Below are 20,427 nucleotides of genomic sequence, written 5' to 3'. Positions count from 1 at the left end.
AAAAACCCACACTCTAGCATAACTCAGATATTGACCCCTAAACATGCTCCAACTCGTAAAAATACGCTGTTTTCAATTTTCGATCTCTTTTTTCGGCTACCCATGACAATTAGAAAAATTGTACAAGGGTTTCACACAATACACTACCCAGTAGAATCTCGATTGAGCAAGTTTGAAAGAAATCATTGGCGGCTTTTCCGAGAAAAGTAATTATATAACTGTTAAATTAAACAACGGATAACTCCTACCTCTTAAAATGATTTATATAATTAGTAAATAATTATTATTATCTAATGATTGTTGTTTTGTGACATATATAGTGTAACCAAAATATACATTGTACTTTTATAATCAATATGATACTGTGCATTAGTCGTGTTTCTGTTCTTATGAATTTAATTTCTTCATGCAATATTTGTAAATCGCCAGTAGGAATAAATGTCTCTTATATAGATACATTATGCTGTCTGGAAATTACAAGGTAAGCTAGCCTTGGGGACTGTTTGTAAATCGCCAGTAGGAATAAATGTTTCTTATATAGATTCATTATGCTGGCTGGAATTTGCACGGTAGGCTAGCCTTTGGGACTGCGCTGTATCATACGATCTGTCATTGAGCCAACTGGCGGGGTTTCGATTCCCCGGTTGTACGTGTCAAGGAGTAGGGTCGCCTATCCAACCTCGTGGTTTTGCTCCGGGTCCTCCGGTTTCCTCCCACTGCTAATGACCCCTACGCGCAAGCGAATTATTGAAATAAAAAATAATGAACCGTATGTTAGTCCCGAAATGACCTCTAAACATGCTCGTACAGCGGCGCTAGTCTTCTTTTATATAAAAATTTCTACCGCCAAGGGATCTTTTACGACCACACCAATGTGTACACGGGACTTCGGAATCGCGTTCATGTCAGCTACTCAAATATGTAACTGGTTCAAAAATTGATTGAATATTCAATGAAATATCGCCAATTTTCTGGTTTCGTGCACGTTAAAGATTTGACGTCACTAATAAAATTTTAATATTAATTACAGATAGAGTCCATGCTCAAACAGCGTCACGACTTTTATCACAGGTACAATATTCGATACTACTGTACGATACTACTGCAACTGCTTAACAAATTGGACTTTCTTATAAACAGCGCGAGCCGTCGATTTCTATCCAGATGATTACCGGTATAAGATAATTTTGACAAAGAAGCAACAATATTAATTCAAAGACTAATTATTACACACAGCTATCAACTATTTCTGTTACAGGGTCACTATACCCATATTTTGGATAGAAGAAAACACTCATAGTTGAAATAATTTTAGTTCAAATATCATCACTGATAAAAGCACTCTTGAATTGGCTCTATACGTTGACAAAACGTACAGATTGTATCCCCGACTTATGTTTCGCTTACCAATGAAAGGTGCCGTGTTCAATTTTCGATCCCTTTGTTCTGCTACTCCTGAAATTTGGAACTGTTGTACAATGGTTTTATATATAACACTACTGATAGGCCTCTCTGTAGAAGAAGTTCCAAAAAAGAATTATTTTAACTTTTCGAGAAATAGGCCTCTAAAAATGCTCCAAATCGTAAAAATACGACGTTTTCGATTTTTGATCTCTGTTTTCGGCTACCCATGACAATTAGAGAAATTGTACAATGTGTTCACAAGATACACTACTCATTAGACTCTCGACTGAGAAAGTTTTAAAAAAATTGTAGGTGGCGTTTCCGAGAAACATGCGTCTAAATTTGCTCGAAATCGCAAAATACCTTACTTTTCAAAGTCACATAACTTTTTTAGTTTTTGATAGAAACTTGTCGCTGAAGAACCATCTGATAGACAATTCAATTGGCTATTAAACGATATAAAACTTTAACTAAACGACAAGAACACTGTTGATACATCGCATTTTCCGCACAGACACCCATTTTTCACAATTTTGTCAAAGTTTGGATACCTTTCTTGACTACTTCCGGTGATTAGGGGATTTTCATTTATAGTTCATGGACTGGTCTGGTCCTTCGACTTCATATTCCTGAAGTTTCAGAAAAATCGTTGGAGCCGTTTTAAAAAAATAAGAACTCTACGATTTGACCAAAATGCGAAAAAAAGTGAAAAATCAAAGTCAATATTTCAGAAAAAAACTTATATTTTTGGAATCGGATTGATGTCAGCTATCCAAAAATATAACTGAGATTTAAAAATTCACAAAAATAAAAAAATTGGAAAATTTTCAAAATTTTCCATTTTTCACCAAAAAAATTAGAGCAACAAAGTTTCTAATTTCCACAGTTTTGAACTGCTATCTGCTCAGAAATGTCTCCAGCTATCCAAAAATGTAAATATCTGAAGAATCGATTGAGAATTAAGAGAATAATGGGCGATTTTCAATTTTCGTGCACGTTAAAGATTTGACGCATTTCCGCTATGCGCACAAACTTGGAAATAGCTTTAAGCAGTAGCTGCACACCACTTTTCCGACAGAAAATCAAATTTCAAACCTCTATCTCTTATAGTTGCTGAGATCTAGCTTCCCCCAAAAAAAAAAATAATAATAATAATAATATTAATCTTAGTAATAACAATAGTCTTTCACCGAAGGTGAAAGCCTAATAATAATAATATTAATCTTAGTAATAACAATAGCCTTTCACCGAAGGTGAAAGCCTAACTAGAATTGCGCGCAATGCTGAAGGCTTTCACGGTCGCAAAGGCGTCACACGATCGCCAGATATATGACAAAAGACTATCCCCACCACTCCCGCCCCCCCCCCCAAAAAAAATAAAAAACACACTCTAGCATAACTCAGATATTGACCGTTAAACATGCTCCAACTCGTAAAAATACGCTGTTTTCAATTTTCGATCTCTTTTTTGGGCTACCCATGACAATTAGAAAAATTGTACAAGGGTTTCTCACAATACACTACCCAGTAGAATCTCGATTGAGCGAGTTTGAAAGAAATCATTGGCGGCTTCCCCGAGAAAAGTAATTATATAACTGTTAAATTAAACAACGGATAACTCCTACTCTTAAAATGATTTTTATAATTAGTAAATAATTATTATTATCTAATGATTGTTGTTTTGTGACATATATAGTGTAACCAATATATACATTGTACTTTTATAATGAATATGATACTGTGCATTAGTCGTGTTTCTGTTCTTATGAATTTAATTTCTTCATGCAAAATTTGTAAATCGCCAGTAGGAATAAATGTCTCTTATATAGATACATTATGCTGGCTGGAAATTACACGGTAGGCTAGCCTTGGGGACTGTTTGTAAATTGCCAGTAGGAAGAAATGTTTCTTCTATAGATACATTATGCTGGCTGGAATTTGCACGGTAGGCTACAGCCTTTGGGACTGCGCTGTATCATACGGTCTGTTATTGAGTCAACTGGCTGGGTTTCGATTCCCCAGTTGAACGTGACAAGGAGTATGTCGCATGTCTAAACTCGTGTGTTTTCTCCGGATCCTCCGGTTTCCTTCAACTGCTAAAGACCCCTACGCGGAAGCGAATTGTTGAAATAAAAAAAAATAAATCAATGAAATATCGCCAATTTTCTGGTTTCGTGCACGTTAAAGAATTGACGTCACTAATACAGATACAGTTTTTTCCCAAACAACGTCATGCCTTTTATCATAGGTGCAATATTCGATCCTACTGTACGATACTACTGCAACCGCTTAACAAATTGGACTTTCTTATAAACAGCGCTAGCCGTCGATTTCTGTCCAGATGATTACCGGTATAAGATAAATTTGACAAAGAAGCAACAATATTAATTCAAAGACTTCTTATTACACACAGCTATCAACTATTTCTGTTACAGGGTCACTAAACACATATTTTGGATAGAAGAAAACACTCATAGTTGAAATAATTTTAGTTCAAATATCATCACTGATAAAAGCACTCTTGAATTGGCTCTATACGTTGACAAAACGTACAGATTGTATCCCCGACTTATGTTTCGCTTACCAATGAAAGGTGCCGTGTTCAATTTTCGATCCCTTTGTTCTGCTACTCCTGAAATTGGGGACTATTGTAAAATCGTTTTATGTATAACCCTACCGATAGGCCTCTCTGTAGAAGAAGTTCCAAAAAAGAATTATTTTGACTTTTCGAGAAATAGGCCTCTAAAAATGCCCCAAATCGTAAAAATACGACGTTTTCGATTTTTGATCTCTGTTTTCGGCTACCCATGACAATTAGAGAAATTGTACAATGTGTTCACAAGATACACTACTCATTAGACTCTCGACTGAGAAAGTTTTAAAAAAATTGTAGGTGGCGTTTCCGAGAAACATGCGTCTAAATTTGCTCGAAATCGCAAAATACCTTACTTTTCAAAGTCACATAACTTTTTTAGTTTTTGATAGAAACTTGTCGCTGAAGAAACATCTGATAGACAATTCAATTGGCTATTAAACGATATAAAACTTTAACTAAACGACAATAACCCTGTTGATACATCGCATTTTCCGCGCAGACACCCATTTTTCACAATTTTGTCAAAGTTTGGATACCTTTCTTGACTACTTCCGGTGATTAGGGGATTTTCATTTATAGTTCATGGACTGGTCTGGTCCTTCGACTTCATATTCCTGAAGTTTCAGAAAAATCGTTGGAGCCGTTTTAAAAAAATAAGAACTCTACGATTTGACCAAAATGCGAAAAAAAGTGAAAAATCAAAGTCAATATTTCAGAAAAAAATTTATATTGTTGGAATCGGATTGATGTCAGCTATCCAAAAATATAACTGAAATTTAAAAATTCCCAAAAATAAAAAAATTGAAAAATTTTGAAAATTTTCCATTTTTCACCAAAAAAATTAGAGCGACAAAAGTTCTAATTTCCACAGTTTTGAACTGCTATCTGCTCAGAAATGTCTCCAGCTATCCAAAAATGTAAATATCTGAAGTATCGATTGAGAATTAAGAGAATAATGGGCGATTTTCAATTTTCGTGCACGTTAAAGATTTGACTCATTTCCGCTATGCGCACAAACTTGGAAATAGCTTTAAGCAGTAGCTGCACACCACTTTTCCGACAGAAAATCAAATTTCAAACCTCTATCTCTTATAGTTGCTGAGATCTAGCTTCCCCCCAAAAAAATAATAATAATAATAACTAGATCTGCATAGCAGATATCAAAGCTTTCATATAAACTTCAAAAGGGGTTATTAGAATCTATGAATCATCAACCACTCTGACGGATGTAGAAAGGAATATATTGTTACTAAATCTGTTGTACTGTTTCTTGTTATGGTAAAGAAAACATGAATACAACTATGAGATTTGTATAGAATTGGCATTAATCAATATATTTATTGTTTAATACTACATGTATATTATAGATACAAAGTGAATTAAATGAACCCAATTACATGAACTTTATATAAGCAATGTTTTTTTATTCATCGTTACTTTGAAATCACATTATTTTCATTGATGATAAAAAGGTTGTATTTGTACCGAATCCAAAAAGTATGTTGTATGACATTGCATTATCTGTACCAATTATTCATTTGCAAACCAATATACAATGTTTAGTTCTACTCCAATATATTTGTTTCAACCCATGATAGTTTATTCACTCTTCTCACTTAAATACAAGAATAACACACGATTAAATTACTGAAACAAGTAATGCTGGTAGATTATAATTTGATATTGTATACCATTTACTCTCTGTTAGATAAGGCGACGTGGTAATCTGTTAGATAAACATACATGGAAGTATATGTTAGATAACTACAATTTATGATATATTTTAAACCAAGGAAGTGGCCTTTCTAAAAATAAAAAAAAATAAAGGAAAATATATTTCATACAATTGTTATACTGTTACTGTTATCGTGAAGAAACATGATTGTTTATTTAATGTTGTTTATGACAAACATGTAATCATGTACATTTTTTAAATAAGAACAATTATGCTACATGTATGAATAACTCTCAAAAATTATGTTTTCATCAATCCAAGTATTTTTTTATTTGTATTACTTGATTTATACTGAATAAAGATTACACAAACATACAAAATGGTGTTGGCTGTGTGACTGAATTCCTCGTTGAGAAGTGGTATCGGGTGTCCCATAGAGAAGAAGCAAACCCTCCTTGTGATACACTTGTGAACATTTTAAAAGACCCATTTCGCTGTGTTCCAGAAAAATCCCCATTATAGCTAGTGCATTACATGGTTGTTGTTGGGGGAAAGGTGGGTCTTTTCTATTGGCAATGATTTACTTTTTATAGGCCCACATTGAAATGTGGTCGTATATTGTCGTCGCCCCCCTTTTGCTGTTAATATCCGATTGACTTTAAATTTATACGCAGTGTTTAAGGTCATAAGACGAAGAAGCCTTTGATTTGCTCTGCCCAGGCAACGTTCCTGTGCTCCGATTGCCTTCAAATATGCACAGAATGTACCTTGGGATTCTAGCTATCACATATTAAAAATAGAAGAGTGTTGGATTCCGAGAACGTTCAAAATAAATTCAAAACCCGCCCCCAACAATCAAAGGTTTTTTGCTTAAAAAATTGCCGTATTTTATCGAATTTTTATTGTTCTTGATATCTGAGGATTTTTCTCAATTTAGTATGTGATAAATATCATCGCGGCGCAGCCAACCGCTAGAAATTCCAGAGATTTGGACCACCGGAATGATGCCTCAGCAGTCAAAAAAGGTCAAAATAGGCGATTTCGGTTTCTAGTGTCGATACATCGTTACGGTCATTTTAAAAAATTGTCTTTTAAGGATAATGTGTATAGTACCAGTACCTATCACATACGGAAGAGGCGATAAAATCTCTTTGCATTTGCAATTTCAAAATTAATTAAAACCAATATTAAATTCCGAAAATCGTTTTTTTGCTAAAACTTTTTTTTTTTTAATCGGATCAAAATGGGAGTAAGGCACAGAGTCCGGGGTGGTAATGGGCGTATTGTGTCCAAATTTCATGGTTTTCGGACAATCGGTGCCGGTGTCACGGCGAAATTCCACTTTTTTCCCCTCATGGAAGCCGTAAATTGACTTGAAGCCAGGGTCCTTGAAGTTGTACAGCTGCACCCGGTGACCGATATTTATTTAACGGGGAATAAGTGATAATTCATATTATAGCAGTAAATAATTAAAATATTTCATAGGGATTATAATAATATCTATATCTTGTCTGGGTACAGGGTTAAAACCAATATTAAATTCCGAAAATCGTTTTTTTGCTAAAACTCTTTTTTTTTAATGGGATCAAAATGGGGGTAAGGCACAGAGTCCGGGGTGGTAATGGACGTATTGTGTCCAAATTTCATGGTTTTCGGACAATCGGTGCCGGTGTCACGGCGAAATTCCACTTTTTTCCCCTCATGGAAGCCGTAAATTGACTTAGAAAAAAAACGACGAAAGGCAGGTGACAAGAACAAACGACATGAACGAATGCAGGTATCACCTTGAAATTTTCAGGGTACCTAGGTACCAACGTGAAAAGTTGCTCGCCGGAATTTAGTACTCATGGTACCTTTGGTTCCAGCGTAGCGCATGCGCGAAGTCAAATCCAGCTAAACTCGAAAACAACCTTGTCGGCACGGAAAACATCAAAGGAGAAATTCGAATAAAAAATGATACAATGATTTCACACAACAGGCCAGCTATTAGCCTCTCGATTGACAAGAGTTTCATCGCCCTCCATTCATTATAACCAATGTCATCGTGCCCTAAAGAATCAACAAATCAGCTTGCTTATCTCTGCTTACCCTAGGCAAAAAATGCTCATCTTTGAACTCAATCATGACATTGACCTAGTGAACGCCTACACCAAGTTTGAACATTCTAGCTTAATTAGAAGGAGAGTTCTTGTGTTCCAAAGTCCCGGCCCTTCAAATTGCTTCTATTTTTCATTTTCAATTCAAAATGGTGACCATCACGTGACCGAAATCAAAATTCTGATCCGATAGATTTTTAGGTATTCCTTCCAGGATTCCGAAAATATGACGCCCGAGTCTGTAAGTAAAATAGCAAAAAAGCCTTTTTGATTTTTCACGTTTAAAGATGGTGGCACTTCCGGTTCGATCGACAAACTCCATATTTTGTGTACGAATCAGTAATTACTTGTCTAGTATCGAATTTATTTTTTAGGTCATTCTGACCTATATTTCGACGATTTTTTTGAAAACTTTGATCCTTAATTTCACCAAGGGGAGATAATTTAGAAAATTTCCAAGGACATCATTGAAGTCGCATTGGCAAGATCTACTAACATTCTAAATTTCACGAAAATCGCACAACTATTAAAGAAGTTGTCAAATTGGTAATAACTTCCGGTTCGAAATGACAGCGACGAATTTTCGAAATGCCAAAATCCGAAATTGCAGATTTGAAGTAAAGGTTTCAAGATACTCAAAGAAAAAAGAATTAGTAAAATAGGTCAAATAGTCACAGAGTTACAGCATTGTAGGTCAAATGCATTCCTTCGTAAAATTCGGTGATTTCGGATTCGTAAAACGTTTTGAAAATATATTTAATCAACAGCCACCACCCATTTTTGGGGGGATAGGTAAAAGTTTCAGAACGATCCTATTGTTAGATTCTGAGAAATCCGATTTGTGGACAAAACACAAAAAAAAAATAACAATAATAATCTTAACAGAAACAATAAGCTTTCATATGTAATATGAAAGCTTAACTAGATCTGCATAGCAGATATCAAAGCTTTCATATAAACTTCAAAAGGGGTTATTAGAATCTATGAATCATCAACCACTCTGACGGATGTAGAAAGGAATATATTGTTACTAAATCTGTTGTACTGTTTCTTGTTATGGTAAAGAAAACATGAATACAACTATGAGATTTGTATAGAATTGGCATTAATCAATATATTTATTGTTTAATACTACATGTATATTATAGATACAAAGTGAATTAAATGAACCCAATTACATGTACTTTATATAAGCAATGCTTTTTTATTCATCGTTACTTTGAAATCACATTATTTTCATTGATGATAAAAAGGTTGTATTTGTACCGAATCCAAAAAGTATGTTGTATGACATTGCATTATCTGTACCAATTATTTATTTGCAAACCAATATACAATGTTTATTTCTACTCCAATATATTTGTTTCAACCCATGATAGTTTATTCACTCTTCTCACTTAAATACAAGAATAACACACGATTAAATTACTGAAACAAGTAATGCTGGTAGATTATAATTTGATATTGTATACCATTTACTCTCTGTTAGATAAGGCGACGTGGTAATCTGTTAGATAAACATACATGGAAGTATATGTTAGATAACTACAATTTATGATATATTTTAAACCAAGGAAGTGGCCTTTCTAAAAATAAAAAAAAATAAAGGAAAATATGAATAACTCTCAAAAATTATGTTTTCATCAATCCAAGTATTTTTTTATTTGTATTACTTGATTTATACTGAATAAAGATTACACAAACATACAAAATGGTGTTGGCTGTGTGACTGAATTCCTCGTTGAGAAGTGGTATCGGGTGTCCCATAGAGAAGAAGCAAACCCTCCTTGTGATACACTTGTGAACATTTTAAAAGACCCATTTCGCTGTGTTCCAGAAAAATCCCCATTATAGCTAGTGCATTACATGGTTGTTGTTGGGGGAAAGGTGGGTCTTTTCTATTGGCAATGATTTACTTTTTATAGGCCCACATTGAAATGTGGTCGTATATTGTCGTCGCCCCCCTTTTGCTGTTAATATCCGATTGACTTTAAATTTATACGCAGTGTTTAAGGTCATAAGACGAAGAAGCCTTTGATTTGCCCTGCCCAGGCAACGTTCCTGTGCTCCGATTGCCTTCAAATATGCACAGAATGTACCTTGGGATTCTAGCTATCACATATTAAAAATAGAAGAGTGTTGGATTCCGAGAACGTTCAAAATAAATTCAAAACCCGCCCCCAACAATCAAAGGTTTTTTGCTTAAAAAATTGCCGTATTTTATCGAATTTTTATTGTTCTTGATATCTGAGGATTTTTCTCAATTTAGTATGTGATAAATATCATCGCGGCGCAGCCAACCGCTAGAAATTCCAGAGATTTGGACCACCGGAATGATGCCTCAGCAGTCAAAAAAGGTCAAAATAGGCGATTTCGGTTTTTAGTGTCGATACATCGTTACGGTCATTTTAAAAAATTGTCTTTTAAGGATAATGTGTATAGTACCAGTACCTATCACATACGGAAGAGGCGATAAAATCTCTTTGCATTTGCAATTTCAAAATTAATTAAAACCAATATTAAATTCCGAAAATCGTTTTTTTGCTAAAACATTTTTTTTTTTAATCGGATCAAAATGGGAGTAAGGCACAGAGTCCGGGGTGGTAATGGGCGTATTGTGTCCAAATTTCATGGTTTTCGGACAATCGGTGCCGGTGTCACGGCGAAATTCCACTTTTTTCCCCTCATGGAAGCCGTAAATTGACTTGAAGCCAGGGTCCTTGAAGTTGTACAGCTGCACCCGGTGACCGATATTTATTTAACGGGGAATAAGTGATAATTCATATTATAGCAGTAAATAATTAAAATATTTCATAGGGATTATAATAATATCTATATCTTGTCTGGGTACAGGGTTAAAACCAATATTAAATTCCGAAAATCGTTTTTTTGCTAAAACTCTTTTTTTTTAATGGGATCAAAATGGGGGTAAGGCACAGAGTCCGGGGTGGTAATGGACGTATTGTGTCCAAATTTCATGGTTTTCGGACAATCGGTGCCGGTGTCACGGCGAAATTCCACTTTTTTCCCCTCATGGAAGCCGTAAATTGACTTAGAAAAAAAACGACGAAAGGCAGGTGACAAGAACAAACGACTTGAACGAATGCAGGTATCACCTTGAAATTTTCAGGGTACCTAGGTACCAACGTGAAAAGTTGCTCGCCGGAATTTAGTACTCATGGTACCTTTGGTTCCAGCGTAGCGCATGCGCGAAGTCAAATCCAGCTAAACTCGAAAACAACCTTGTCGGCACGGAAAACATCAAAGGAGAAATTCGAATAAAAAATGATACAATGATTTCACACAACAGGCCAGCTATTAGCCTCTCGATTGACAAGAGTTTCATCGCCCTCCATTCATTATAACCAATGTCATCGTGCCCTAAAGAATCAACAAATCAGCTTGCTTATCTCTGCTTACCCTAGGCAAAAAATGCTCATCTTTGAACTCAATCATGACATTGACCTAGTGAACGCCTACACCAAGTTTGAACATTCTAGCTTAATTAGAAGGAGAGTTCTTGTGTTCCAAAGTCCCGGCCCTTCAAATTGTTTCTATTTTTCATTTTCAATTCAAAATGGTGACCATCACGTGACCGAAATCAAAATTCTGATCCGATAGATTTTTAGGTATTCCTTCCAGGATTCCGAAAATATGACGCCCGAGTCTGTAAGTAAAATAGCAAAAAAGCCTTTTTGATTTTTCACGTTTAAAGATGGTGGCACTTCCGGTTCGATCGACAAACTCCATATTTTGTGTACGAATCAGTAATTACTTGTCTAGTATCGAATTTTTTTTTTAGGCCATTCTGACCTATATTTCGACGATTTTTTTGAAAACTTTGATCCTTAATTTCACCAAGGGGAGATAATTTAGAAAATTTCCAAGGACATCATTGAAGTCGCATTGGCAAGATCTACTAACATTCTAAATTTCACGAAAATCGCACAACTATTAAAGAAGTTGTCAAATTGGTAATAACTTCCGGTTCGAAATGACAGCGACGAATTTTCGAAATGAAAAACTCCGAAATTGCAGATTTGAAGTAAATGTTTCAAGATACTCAAAGAAAAAAGAATTAGTAAAATAGGTCAAATAGTCACAGAGTTACAGCATTGTAGGTCAAATGCATTCCTTCGTAAAATTCGGTGATTTCGGATTCGTAAAACGTTTTGAAAATATATTTAATCAACAGCCACCACCAATTTTTGGGGGGATAGGTAAAAGTTTCAGAACGATCCTATGGTTAGATTCTGAGAAATCCGATTTGTGGACAAAACACAAAAAAAAAATAACAATAATAATCTTAACAGAAACAATAAGCTTTCATATGTAATATGAAAGCTTAATTAAATGAACCCAATTACATGTACTTTATATAAGCAATGTTTTTTTATTCATCGTTACTTTGAAATCACATTATTTTCATTGATGATAAAAAGGTTGTATTTGTACCGAATCCAAAAAGTATGTTGTATGACATTGCATTATCTGTACCAATTATTTATTTGCAAACCAATATACAATGTTTATTTCTACTCCAATATATTTGTTTCAACCCATGATAGTTTATTCACTCTTCTCACTTAAATACAAGAATAACACACGATTAAATTACTGAAACAAGTAATGCTGGTAGATTATAATTTGATATTGTATACCATTTACTCTCTGTTAGATAAGGCGACGTGGTAATCTGTTAGATAAACATACATGGAAGTATATGTTAGATAACTACAATTTATGATATATTTTAAACCAAGGAAGTGGCCTTTCTAAAAATAAAAAAAAATAAAGGAAAATATATTTCATACAATTGTTATACTGTTACTGTTATCGTGAAGAAACATGATTGTTTATTTAATGTTGTTTGTGACAAACATGTAATCATGTACATTTTTTAAATAAGAACAATTATGCTACATGTATGAATAACTCTCAAAAATTATGTTTTCATCAATCCAAGTATTTTTTTATTTGTATTACTTGATTTATACTGAATAAAGATTACACAAACATACAAAATGGTGTTGGCTGTGTGACTGAATTCCTCGTTGAGAAGTGGTATCGGGTGTCCCATAGAGAAGAAGCAAACCCTCCTTGTGATACACTTGTGAACATTTTAAAAGACCCATTTCGCTGTGTTCCAGAAAAATCCCCATTATAGCTAGTGCATTACATGGTTGTTGTTGGGGGAAAGGTGGGTCTTTTCTATTGGCAATGATTTACTTTTTATAGGCCCACATTGAAATGTGGTCGTATATTGTCGTCGCCCCCCTTTTGCTGTTAATATCCGATTGACTTTAAATTTATACGCAGTGTTTAAGGTCATAAGACGAAGAAGCCTTTGATTTGCTCTGCCCAGGCAACGTTCCTGTGCTCCGATTGCCTTCAAATATGCACAGAATGTACCTTGGGATTCTAGCTATCACATATTAAAAATAGAAGAGTGTTGGATTCCGAGAACGTTCAAAATAAATTCAAAACCCGCCCCCAACAATCAAAGGTTTTTTGCTTAAAAAATTGCCGTATTTTATCGAATTTTTATTGTTCTTGATATCTGAGGATTTTTTCTAATTTAGTATGTGATAAATATCATCGCGGCGCAGCCAACCGCTAGAAATTCCAGAGATTTGGATGCCTCAGCAGTCAAAAAAGGTCAAAATAGGCGATTTCGGTTTCTAGTGTCGATACATCGTTACGGTCATTTTAAAAAATTGTCTTTTAAGGATAATGTGTATAGTACCAGTACCTATCACATACGGAAGAGGCGATAAAATCTCTTTGCATTTGCAATTTCAAAATTAATTAAAACCAATATTAAATTCCGAAAATCGTTTTTTTGCTAAAACTTTTTTTTTTTTAATCGGATCAAAATGGGAGTAAGGCACAGAGTCCGGGGTGGTAATGGGCGTATTGTGTCCAAATTTCATGGTTTTCGGACAATCGGTGCCGGTGTCACGGCGAAATTCCACTTTTTTCCCCTCATGGAAGCCGTAAATTGACTTGAAGCCAGGGTCCTTGAAGTTGTACAGCTGCACCCGGTGACCGATATTTATTTAACGGGGAATAATTGATAATTCATATTATAGCAGTAAATAATTAAAATATTTCATAGGGATTATAATAATATCTATATCTTGTCTGGGTACAGGGTTAAAACCAATATTAAATTCCGAAAATCGTTTTTTTGCTAAAACTCTTTTTTTTTAATGGGATCAAAATGGGGGTAAGGCACAGAGTCCGGGGTGGTAATGGACGTATTGTGTCCAAATTTCATGGTTTTCGGACAATCGGTGCCGGTGTCACGGCGAAATTCCACTTTTTTCCCCTCATGGAAGCCGTAAATTGACTTAGAAAAAAAACGACGAAAGGCAGGTGACAAGAACAAACGACATGAACGAATGCAGGTATCACCTTGAAATTTTCAGGGTACCTAGGTACCAACGTGAAAAGTTGCTCGCCGGAATTTAGTACTCATGGTACCTTTGGTTCCAGCGAAGCGCATGCGCGAAGTCAAATCCAGCTAAACTCGAAAACAACCTTGTCGGCACGGAAAACATCAAAGGAGAAATTCGAATAAAAAATGATACAATGATTTCACACAACAGGCCAGCTATTAGCCTCTCGATTGACAAGAGTTTCATCGCCCTCCATTCATTATAACCAATGTCATCGTGCCCTAAAGAATCAACAAATCAGCTTGCTTATCTCTGCTTACCCTAGGCAAAAAATGCTCATCTTTGAACTCAATCATGACATTGACCTAGTGAACGCCTACACCAAGTTTGAACATTCTAGCTTAATTAGAAGGGGAGTTCTTGTGTTCCAAAGTCCCGGCCCTTCAAATTGCTTCTATTTTTCATTTTCAATTCAAAATGGTGACCATCACGTGACCGAAATCAAAATTCTGATCCGATAGATTTTTAGGTATTCCTTCCAGGATTCCGAAAATATGACGCCCGAGTCTGTAAGTAAAATAGCAAAAAAGCCTTTTTGATTTTTCACGTTTAAAGATGGTGGCACTTCCGGTTCGATCGACAAACTCCATATTTTGTGTACGAATCAGTAATTACTTGTCTAGTATCGAAATTTTTTTTTAGGTCATTCTGACCTATATTTCGACGATTTTTTTGAAAACTTTGATCCTTAATTTCACCAAGGGGAGATAATTTAGAAAATTTCCAAGGACATCATTGAAGTCGCATTGGCAAGATCTACTAACATTCTAAATTTCACGAAAATCGCACAACTATTAAAGAAGTTGTCAAATTGGTAATAACTTCCGGTTCGAAATGACAGCGACGAATTTTCGAAATGCCAAAATCCGAAATTGCAGATTTGAAGTAAATGTTTCAAGATACTCAAAGAAAAAAGAATTAGTAAAATAGGTCAAATAGTCACAGAGTTACAGCATTGTAGGTCAAATGCATTCCTTCGTAAAATTCGGTGATTTCGGATTCGTAAAACGTTTTGAAAATATATTTAATCAACAGCCACCACCCATTTTTGGGGGGATAGGTAAAAGTTTCAGAACGATCCTATGGTTAGATTCTGAGAAATCCGATTTGTGGACAAAACACAAAAAAAAAATAACAATAATAATCTTAACAGAAACAATAAGCTTTCATATGTAATATGAAAGCTTAACTAGATCTGCTAAGCAGATATTAAAGCTTTCATATTCACAGTCACTGTCACATGTCATAGAAATAATATGAACAGAAAAAAAAAAATCATTATAATGAGTAAAAATTTGGTGAAGTTAATTCGATTTTTCACTGGTAAAGTGGCATAACTTGACCCGCATCCCATCAGCTATCCTGAAAAATGCTGGAAAAATTAAACAAGTAAATTGTGTTTAGTACTGGGTTAATTAAGACAGGCATATGCCTTTGCTATACAGGATGACATGAGGGAAATTTAGCTTGGGAGGTGTAGGCCTGCAGCCAAAATTTCTAGCTAGCTTAGAAACACAACTCCGCTACACGGTCTTCCATAAAAGAAAAACTATACACTTTTGGAAAGCTTATGATGCCAGGAAGACAAAATCTGGGAGTTCCAAGCAAAATGTTTGCAATTTATTGATTTAGGGCCAGATGAAATTCGTCAAAATTGTCAAATAAATGCTATTTGTGTACTAACAATTCTGAAGTTGACATAAAATTAAATAGTTGGTAAAACACCTCATGCCTTCATCCTTGGCAATGAACAGTTTATTGGACAGATTTTGATGTAAATAAAAATGCTCAAAACACAAATGTCATGGGTGAATAAAGAATTGTGGAAATCCATTAACGGTAAAAAAGAATTATCTCCCTTTCTGTCAAATGCCTGTAATTGATAGACTATCAGGTCTTGTATGAATCATAAGACCAGGTGTGGGCAAACAAGCCCAATAATTATTTTGTTTGTTGGATCTCAAGGGCCTGTTAGGGTTGGTTGTTGGATGTTTGCTCAGAAATTATCGCTTGTATGGAACATGCTAGAGCCGATTTGTAGCATATTCTAGCCAGGGGATATGTTTGACAGTAGTTGAGTGATATGCTTTTGAAATAATGGAGATCAGTAGCACTTTATAAGCATTGAACCACATGATTTTTTTCCACTAAGATAAACATTCTAAACCCACATACATGTTCCCTTTCAATTAGCCACTACAGTATTTTTACAACTGTACATGTAGCTGTGAACTACTATTTCGGATATGATTAATGGTCAAATTACAAACATACATGTAGATATAAGTTAAAAAAAATAATTGTGTATCTGGGCTGGAATGAAGGGAAAGGTTAGAAAACAGGATGAACAGTTGTGAAATTATTTATTAAAGTGAAACAATCATTGAAAATCAAAATTAAACAGTTACTCTGCACATCAAATGTCATCAAAGTTAATCTTCATTATCATCATCACTGTCACTAAATGTATTAACATCAAATTCGGTCTCTTTAACAGTTTTTTTTTCATTTTCACATTGACTACACATGCACAGGTCTGTACAAGAAAGGGGGGTTGGGATGGCCTAGAGTGCCGCGCTTCGACCTCTAGCTGGTCGGTCACCTCTGGCTTGTGGCTGTGGCTTTGATCCCAGGTGTGAGCGTATGTGGCATGGAGATAGAGGCGTCTTCTCAACCTCGTGGGTTTCCTCCGGGCACTCCGGTTTCCTCTCACTGCTAAAGACCCATACGTGCAAGCGAATTATTGAAATAAAATTGAAACCGTATGTTAGTCCCAAAATGACCTAGTTTGTGTTGAGTGGACGTTAAACCCCATTTCTCTCTCTCTGTACAAGACAACTTTGCTGGCCATTTATGATTCTTTCTCTTATGACATCTTCACAGAATATATTGTATGTGGTTTAATATTCGACGGAGGGCTAGTCATCTTTGCTGAAAAATATAAATAAACATATACATGTACACAATTAAAACAAAATTCTGGAGCTTGGTTTACTCTCATTAATTTCGTACAACAGAGGAAAAAGACACTTACACAGGGGTTAACATCTTATTTTCATGCAGAAACCAGCTAATGAAGACAGGAAGGCATTAGCAGTACAAGGAGAGATAGAGAGGAGAATTGCGGTTTAACGTCCACTGAACAAAAACATAGTAATTTCAGGACTCACCCATGGTTCAGTTTTATTTGAATAATACCAGTGGCAAGAAGGCGGAGAATACAAATAAAAAAAACATCACAAATATTTACCTTTCTGATAACTGTCTAAGAAATTCAGTACATGTATATTGCCTATAACATTTTTGGTGATATCTGACCTCAATGGCCACACAATCTTGCCCTCTGATATGCCTTAAAATATCTTCATCCTCTTTCAATTCAGCAGCTTTCAACAGTTGGCCTACAAACAAATTTGCAAACAAATTATACACCATATAGCGTTGAATGTTGTTTGTGCTCAAGGGTGGGGGAGGGAATGTCACTTTGAGGCCTACATGTACATGTACCTGGCTGGTCAACTCTGGCATGCGGTTTAGTTCAGATCCTTTGTGTGAGCGGAAATGGTCTAGAGACAGATCGTCTTAGCAAGGCACCTACAAGTGGGCCAATAAAATAAAAAACAAGTTAACTTCTCTATGTTTCATCCCTTGTGCAAGCAAATGTGCAACACTTTAACCAATGACTGTGCCAAATCAACAAATGGGGTAAAGGGCTTTACTGGCTAGCTTCATAACAATTTTACAGTGATTGCAGTAGCACTTCTGATTCCATTTACAACAAAAACAACAACACAATAATTAAAAACTGTAGGATGAATATATTTAATATTTATTAGTAATAATTATAAATTTAGTAAGTAACATAATATTAACATTAGGCCTACCTGAGCCTGTTTGGGTCTGAGTCTGTGTTAATACATCCTTCTTCCTATTTTCTCCAACAGTGACAAATCTGTCACGTTTTTTACATATAATACACACAACAGGCAGCACCGATTTACTCTTTCTTTTTGCTTCAGGAGCGTAATTTGTTTGGAGAGCTAGGTCCCAGATCGTCTACACTCCCGCTATTCCCTGGTTGGATTGTAGCCGGGGATTTTAATTTTTCTTTATCTATACGATTACGGGCAGACCCAATTCGGAATTTGTCTGTAAAAGGCCTGTAGCATGTTGGGTGAAATCCAGTATCTTTTGGCGCGTCGATAAATTCCTTGTTTGATTATATCACCCGAAGTCGCCTGTTCAGCTATCCATTTCGCTCGCCCATCAAGTTTTAGCCATTCATGGGCACATTCACGGAATTTATCCCAGCGAGATTTTGTAAATAATTGTTCTCGTTCCTTTCTAAATCCTTGGTAATGAATAATACAGCGTAAATTTGATGAAATATCAGTCGATTCACGTTCTTTCATGGGCGCAGCCATTACACATGTGTGTTGTTGTTTACAACTTTCAAGGTCGGGTCAGCAGTTCACAATACGAGCTCCTGATTGGCCCATGGTGACCAATCACCAGTTATTTCCCTACGCTTTATAACAGCGCGAGTCAAATAAATCCCGGACGAATAAATTTATATCACCCTTAATGGATTTGAAATAAAGAATTATAAAATGTATTTATAAATATACTATGCTTTATTTGAACCTTATGCCTACTACTATTCTTACCTGACTCTATCCAATTTATTTTAATTATATCTTTCATTCTATTTAAGTTATTTTTTTTTTGCCACCATCCCCCCCCCCCCCGCACTGTTCCTTGTCTCAGACGAAATAATCCCAGATTAGCTGTAAGACCAGATACTCTTTTTTTCTTTCTTTCTTTTCAGGTCAATGACAGCTGATTCATTGTTTAGTTTTTTATATGATATATTTAATATCAATAATATATGTATATGCATGCTTTATTTTACTTTACACGACCTCTATAAATGCCCCAAATCGTAAAAATACGACTTTTTGGATTTCGATCTCCTTTTTTCGGCTACCCCGGACATTTTCAAAAAATGATACAATGATTTCACACAACAGGCCAGCTATTAGCCTCTCGATTGACAAGAGTTTCATCGCCCTCCATTCATTATAACCAATGTCATCGTGCCCTAAAGAATCAACAAATCCGCTTGCTTATCTCTGCTTACCCTAGGCAAAAAATGCTCATCTTTGAACTCAATCATGACATTGACCTAGTGAACGCCTACACCAAGTTTGACCATTCTAGCTTAATTAGAAGGAGAGTTCTTGTGTTCCAAAGTCCCGGCCCTTCAAATTGCTTCTATTTTTCATTTTCAATTCAAAATGGTGACCATCACGTGACCGAAATCAAAATTCTGATCCGATAGATTTTTAGTCATTCCTTCCAGGATTCCGAAAATATGACGCCCGAGTCTGTAAGTAAAATAGCAAAAAAGCCTTTTTGATTTTTCACGTTTAAAGATGGTGGCACTTCCGGTTCGATCGACAACCTCCATATTTTGTGTACGAATCAGTAATTACTTGTCTAGTATCGAATTTTTTTTTAGGTCATTCTGACCTATATTTCGACGATTTTTTTGAAAATTTTGATCCTTAATTTCACCAAGGGGAGATAATTTAGAAAATTTCCAAGGACATCATTGAAGTCGCATTGGCAAGATCTACTAACATTCTAAATTTCACGAAAATCGCACAACTATTAAAGAAGTTGTCAAATTGGTAATAACTTCCGGTTCGAAATGACAGCGACGAATTTTCGAAATGCCAAAATCCGAAATTGCAGATTTGAAGTAAATGTTTCAAGATACTCAAAGAAAAAAGAATTAGTAAAATAGGTCAAATAGTCACAAAGTTACAGCATTGTAGGTCAAATGCATTCCTTCGTAAAATTCGGTGATTTCGGATTCGTAAAACGTTTTGAAAATATATTTAATCAACAGCCACCACCCATTTTTGGGGGGATAGGTAAAAGTTTCAGAACGATCCTATGGTTAGATTCTGAGAAATCCGATTTGTGGACAAAACACAAAAAAAAAATAACAATAATAATCTTAACAGAAACAATAAGCTTTCATATGTAATATGAAAGCTTAATAATATTAATCTTAGTAATAACAATAGTCTTTCACCGAAGGTGAAAGCCTAACTAGAATTGCGCGCAATGCTGAAGGCTTTCACGGTCGCAAAGGCGTCACACGATCGCCAGATATATGACAAAAGA

General features: G+C 35.3%; 1 protein-coding gene and 1 long non-coding RNA gene across 2 annotated transcripts in view; one reads left to right on the top strand and one right to left on the bottom strand.

Moving 5' to 3' along the window:
* Nucleotides 1-20,427, top strand: part of LOC126808779 (5'-nucleotidase domain-containing protein 3) — a 457,910-nt gene that overhangs the window by 354,815 nt on the left and 82,668 nt on the right. The window lies entirely within an intron of this gene.
* On the bottom strand, nt 16,579-18,856 carry LOC126808786 (uncharacterized). Its single transcript, XR_007674763.2, has 3 exons — nt 18,117-18,856; nt 17,483-17,633; nt 16,579-17,163 (listed from the first exon to the last, which is right to left on the bottom strand). It is a non-coding gene; the product is annotated as an uncharacterized LOC126808786 (long non-coding RNA).

This window comes from Patella vulgata, chromosome 1, assembly GCF_932274485.2.
Source record: "Patella vulgata chromosome 1, xgPatVulg1.2, whole genome shotgun sequence".
Taxonomy (NCBI): Eukaryota; Metazoa; Mollusca; class Gastropoda; family Patellidae; genus Patella; species Patella vulgata.
Note: the sequence above shows the minus strand (reverse complement) of the source record. Positions and strands in the feature narration are given on the sequence as shown.